The sequence below is a fragment of the Mycena indigotica genome (assembly GCF_014461135.1).
Source record: "Mycena indigotica strain 171206Taipei chromosome Unknown Mind.scaff0004, whole genome shotgun sequence".
NCBI lineage: Eukaryota > Fungi > Basidiomycota > Agaricomycetes > Agaricales > Mycenaceae > Mycena > Mycena indigotica.
This window is the reverse complement of record NW_023503003.1, coordinates 572,157-578,335: the sequence shown is the minus strand read 5'-3', so window position 1 is coordinate 578,335 and position 6,179 is coordinate 572,157.

Below are 6,179 nucleotides of genomic sequence, written 5' to 3'. Positions count from 1 at the left end.
ATGGCTGCTAAAGCATGCACTCCAAATGCACTCAGTAGGCGTGTGACGGGGCCTTATATAGAGTACTCGGCGTCTATGGGACCCACAAATGGGTGGAGGGTGAGCACAAGCGGAGTCATGGTGATGTGACTGACCTAATTGTTTAAAACAAAAGGTTACAAGGCTTTGTTCCACAAGTTTGTGTTATTGTCGTGCCGCTGCGACTCGGAGCAAGGGGCCAACGGCACTATTCGAAGAAGCGCACGCTGCGCAGCCGGGACAATAGCCATGCGGACGGCGGCTCCCTGGCGCGCGAACCCGGAAAGCAGAGCGAGCTGGCCAAACGGCCGTGCCAAGCGCTGATGTGCTTGCGTCAGGCCTACTGGCGGACACAAACCAAACAAAAGTGTTGCGAGGGGCTCCGACTAAGGTTCGGACCGGCACGCGGCGAAGGGTGATGACGACGGGGACGGACGCTGACTAAGCGCAAGCGAAAACGGGGGTCGAGACGAAGGCAGACACGCGCAGACTGAGATAGAAACTTGGGGGAATAAAATCTGAGTTGCAAGGAAGTACTATACAGGCTTTTATACTACAGAAAAGCGCAAATAGCGCGTGATAAATGGAAATGACTCCAGCGGGGAGTCAGAGTGTGTCTCGGAGCTGCGTCCGATGACTCGCTGCGGCCGCGACGCCGTCGCTGTGAAGCGCGCGGACGCGTTTAATGCGGCGGGGTGATGACGCGATGTTGCTGACACAGATGATGCGCCGGCGGGATGTCCTGTTTACGCGATCAGCCGCGTGTGAGGCACAACAGCGCTGACCAAAGGCAGTGCTTGAGCCCACACATGGTGGTGCGGAGGAAAGATGCGATTGACGTGGCACGTGGAATACGGCATGGTCCGTGCGCGCCACGTCAATCACGGACTGATCTCCTCCTCTCTCTCCCTGCCTCCATCTCCGTATCATAACGCGACGCCGACGCCGCCGGCGCCTTCGTTGCTGCACAATCGACAATCTCACCCACAACGAGTGGTGCTCTTCGGCTCTGACGCAGGAGCCGGAACTCGCTCTGCTATCCGATGCTCGATCCGATGCTCGTGGCGTAGCGACTGCTCTCTCGACTGCTGAGGCCTCACGGGGGTTGTAGTGGAAGGGTGGGGCGGCAAAGGTGTGTGCATCTCCCATGCGCTCTGCAGCGTGGACTCACCAGGGTTATGCGACAAGGGGATGCGCGACAGTCGACTGGCCTCTGGCGCGGCTCGGGCAGCACAGAAGTTAGGATGAGTTACCAGCACCCTCGAGCCGACGAGCTGTGCTTTGACTTGGAACGGTTGGCGGCGATACTCGCAGGACTTGGTGGAAGAAGTGTAAGTTAGGGCCGATGCGGTCTTGAGGGCACGGATAACCAGGGGCGATGGTGCGTCTTCCCTCGATCTTGTCCCCTGCTGTCAGGGGAACCCCCGCTTCGGCCTCCTTCGGACCCTCCGAACGCATCCGAGGCGCATCCGACCGGCGCCCCCTCGGACGCTCCAACCCACCCCGACCATCGTCCACGGCCTCCTTCGCCCGCACAATCACCGATCCGTCAAGACCCTCCCAACGATCACCTTGGGACAGAGCCTGCGACGCCGCTCAGGCCTTCTGCGCTCTACGTCGGCAGTTACGGACGACCAGTATATAGTTGGCGCCCTAGCAGGCGGACCCTTAGAGTTTCTTCTCTTTGGATCCTCCCCTGCTAGGTCGGTCCCTCCGTGTATTTCCTGTAGTCTTATTCACGCTTTGGATCCTCCCCTGCTAGGCTTTCGTCGGAGTCTCCAGGGTTGCCCTTACAGCAGAAGAAACTCTCTACGGGATTAACCGGTCAAGATTGCCAGGTTTGGTGCTGACTCAGGCTCGGAGTACGAGTCCGTACCCCCCTCGTCACCGCCCCTGCTACTTGACCCCTCCTCCTCTGCCCTTGTCGTCTTTACGCCCGCTATGTCTACCGGAGCTGCTCCGGACGCTGACGCGCGCATGGACGCACTTGAGGCGAAACTAGACAACCTCACCAATATCCTCACCCACCTTGCTTCCCAGGCTTCCGCTGCCGCACCACCTCCGGCAGCTCCCGAACCGCCTTCGGCATCTCCGAATGCCCCCGACGCGGATGCGTTATTTGGTGACATTACTGTCGCCTCAAAACTGGTCTTACGACCAAACCCCCCGTTTGCGTTTAACGGAGATCGCAAACGCGGCCGCGCCTTCCTATACGCGGTCAAAACCTACGCTCGGCTTGCCCCGGAGGCCTTCGTGGTCAACGGAGAGCCGAGCGAAGAAAAGGCCGTCCGCTATGCCATGTCCTATATGGCGGAGGGACCTGCTCAGCAGTGGGCAGAGCGTCATGGGAGCAAAACCCCCTTCCCCTTCAATCATAGCGCATTGAAGATCACGGCCCGGAGAGCCAGCTCAAGGGACTCCGGCACCACCACCTCCACCAGGTGGTCCACCACCTCCACCTCCACCTCCTCCTCTGCCACCACCACCTCTAGGGGGACCCCAGAATGGATTTCCAGATCCACCAGGGCCACCACCAGGACCACCAGGTCCACCACCACCAGGTCCGCCAGGTCCACCACCGCCAGGAGGTCCACCTCCAGGGAAACCAGGAGGGGTCGTAGATCGACTAGTAGGCGGAGTCAAAAACGGACTCGGCTTGCCACTAAGAGTCGGAGAGGGGTTGCGGTTTGGTTGAAGCGAAGAAAAGGCCGTCCGCTACGCCATGTCCTATATGGCGGAGGGACCCGCTCAGCAATGGGCAGAGCGTCATGGGAGCAAAAACCCCTTCCCCTTCCCTCGGTGGAGCCAGTTCCTCTCCGAGTTTCGCCTTCGGTTCGTCGAGGAGAACGAACAGGACCTCGCGCTCGCTAAGTTGGAAAGCGGGGTTATCACATGGGAACGCGGGATGTCTACGGATATACCGGCGACTTCGAGGACTTGATGGACCTCGCTGGCTTCAAGACGCTTGGTTAAGGTAACCAAGTACCGCCACGGACTTGACCCCTTGATCAACAACGGCATCACCTCTTCGAACGACCCCCCAGACCTCCGTGACTATCTGGGCTGGCGCACTCGGGCCTTCCGACAATATGAAGCCCTGGTGCGAGCGAAGCTCATTAAGGGAACGGCTACCCCTGGACCGCCGGGAGCTCCGCGCGGCGCCTTCCCCATCACTCGTTCGGCAACTCCGTTCCCCATCCGCCCGGTGGCCCCGCCTGTGCCACCCTGCCCGCGCCCCGTCCCGGTACCTCCGGCTCCCGTCCCTATGGAGCTGGATCGTACTAGGGCTCGGGGTGCCCCTCGTCGAGCCTGCTTCAGATGCGGCGACCCCAACCATTTGGCTCGGGACTGTCCGCTCCCCGCCGACGTCCGCCATGTGGACATCCTCGACGAGGTAATCCAGCAACCTGGCGATGAGATGCTGGGAGAGCTGCTTGCGCGGTTGTCCGATACCGCGGCCTTAGCGGAGGCGCATTCGGAGGCTCCGGCAGAGGATTTTGTCCCCCGTGACGAGTGACTGGTGTGCCCTCGTTCGCGTCCTTAAATCGTTTCACTTGTTTGTATGATGAATCAACTCCCTTGCCCTACAACGAGCCCAAGCGAAAGACGCACCCTCTGCCCCCTCCGAAGCCCCCGTTCGGATTCGCCGACTTGCCTGGGAGAAAAAGCTACCTGGCAGTTATACCATCTCTGCCGCTCCTGGCGTTAACTCGCTGCACCTCCCCCTTGAACTTGAGTCCACTGCGAACGCGCTCAAGCTCTCCCTCTCGGGTCTGGTCGACTGCGGAGCTACTTCGGACTTTATCGACACAGAATATGTCAACCGGAATAATGTGCCAGTCCGAAATCTCTCAGTACCCATCTGTAAGGGCAACCCCGGAGGCCTGAGATCAAGGTCCTAGCAGGGGAGGATCCAAAGCGTGAACATTGGTAAGCGAATACAAATGAAGCTGACCTAGCAGGGGAGGATCCAAAGAGAAGAAACTCTAAGGGTCCGCCTGCTAGGTAGCTGACTATATACTGCTTGTCCGTAGCTGCCGCTGTCGGGCACAGAAGGCTTGGGCGGCGTCGCAGGCGAGGTCCCAGGGCGACCGTCGGGAGGGCGTTGACGGATCGGTGATTGTGCGGGCGAGATGGAGGGCCGGACCGGAGTCGGAACCGAGTCGGACCGGATCGGGCGCGTCTCCGGGCCGAAAGGGAGGTTCCCCTGACATCACCCCCCCCTTTGAATGCGGCGTCCCGACGCATAGACCGGAACGGAATCGAGTTGAAGGTCGCGGAGGCGATGTGTCGTGGCTTGCCAGGGTACTTACGATAGAACTCCGCAATTTTCTCCGGGCGAAGACACGGTCGAAGCGGACCCACTGGTCGTGCGATGCGTCGTAGCCTTTCCATCTGACGAAGTAGTTCAGCCGTTTATACCTCACCCTTGCGTCCAGGATTTCCTCTACTTCCCACTCCGGGACTCCGTCCTCGAGGTCCGGAGGGGGCTGGTCGTAGCCGGGGCGTCCGTTCCTGGGCGAGCTCGAGCTTGACGACAGGGAAGACCGGGTGGAGCTTTGAGTAGCGCGGAGGGAGGTCGAGCTTGTAGGCACCTTTGCTGATCTCCTGACTATCTTGAACGGTCCAAGGCGGCGATGGGAGAACTTTTCCGAGGGGCGAGTCGTCCTGATATCAGAGGCATCCAGCCAAACACGGTCGCCAACCTTAAACTCCGGAGACGGAGTCCGTCTCCGGTCGTAGTAGCGCTTGTACTCCTCTTTCGCCTTAATGAGCGGCCTTGGCTTCAGCAACACCAGTGGCGATCCGGTCGCGGAACTCGTTCACTGACTCCATGGCGGAACGGACTCCGGGTTCGAAGCCCATGCGGGGAGCCGTCCCGTGTCCGTCATGAAGGGGACCTGCTGCGTGGAGGAGTGAACGTGGTTGTTGTAGGCGAACTCCGCGGCCGGAATCAGCTCATCCCAGTCGTCCTGCTGGTAGTTGGTGAAGATCCGCAAGTACTGCTCTAGCTCCTGGTTGACGCGCTCTGTCTGACCGTCTGTCTGCGGGTGGTACGCGGTAGACGTGGCGGGCTTGATGCCGATTAGACGCCAGAGTTCTCGGGTGAAGTCCGCGATGAACTGTGAGCCACGGTCGGAGACGTACTTCTCCGGAGTCCCATGGTGTCGCCAGACATTCCGGTAGTAGAGGCGGGCTGCCCCTACTGCATCGACCGTCGTATGACACTCTGAGAAGTGGGCGCGCTTTCCGAGGGGTGTCAACGACGACCATGATTGCATCGTACCCATGGGCTTCGAGAAGCTCTACGATGAAGTCGACGGAGACGGTATGCCAGCGTTCCGGGGCGTTTCCGTGGGGTGCAGTTCTCCGTGGGGCAGTCTCCGGAGTGCCTTGGTGCGACAGCACAAGTCACAGGTCGCAACATACCGGCCGATATGGCGAGACATCTGAGGCCACCAGTAGTTCCGGGAGACCAACTCCAGGGTCTTGAAACGACCTGCGTGTCCGGCGACTCGGGTGTCATGGCAGAGCTCGATGATGCGTCTCCGGGAGGTCCTTGTCTTTTGGTACGACGATCTTTCCTCGGAAATGGAGAAGACCGCCGGGAGACGGCCCACTCGTCAGAACGTGAGGAGCGGGGGCCTCGAGCTTGACCTTGAACCTTAAGAAGTTGCCGGGCCGCTAGTGCGACGGGCTCCTCCAGGTCAGGCTCACCGGAGAGGGCATCACGGATGTCGCGGAGGAGTTCAGAGCCGGGACCGGAAATGGAAACGCCCTCGAGTGCGCGGACGTGGAAGAGTTCAGGCCGCCGAAGGATGACATCGGAGTTGTCGGAATCGACTCCGTGGTCGGGTCTCTGGGAGAGGGCGTCAGGCCGACCCATATCGCGGCCAGGCTTGTGGTGCAGCGTGAAGTCGAACCGGGAGAGGTACAGAGACCACCGGGCTTGTCTCCGGTTGAGGTGCTGCGTCTTCCTGAAGTACTCCAAATTCTTATGGTCAGTCCAAATCTCGACAGGGTGCGCGGCGCCCTCGAGGAAGTGTCTATACTCCTCGAGTGCGCGGATGATCGCGAGCATCTCCTTGTCGTGGATTTCGTAGTTGCGCTGGACATCATTTAAGCTTTTGGAATAGAATGCTACAGGGTGCCACTTCCCG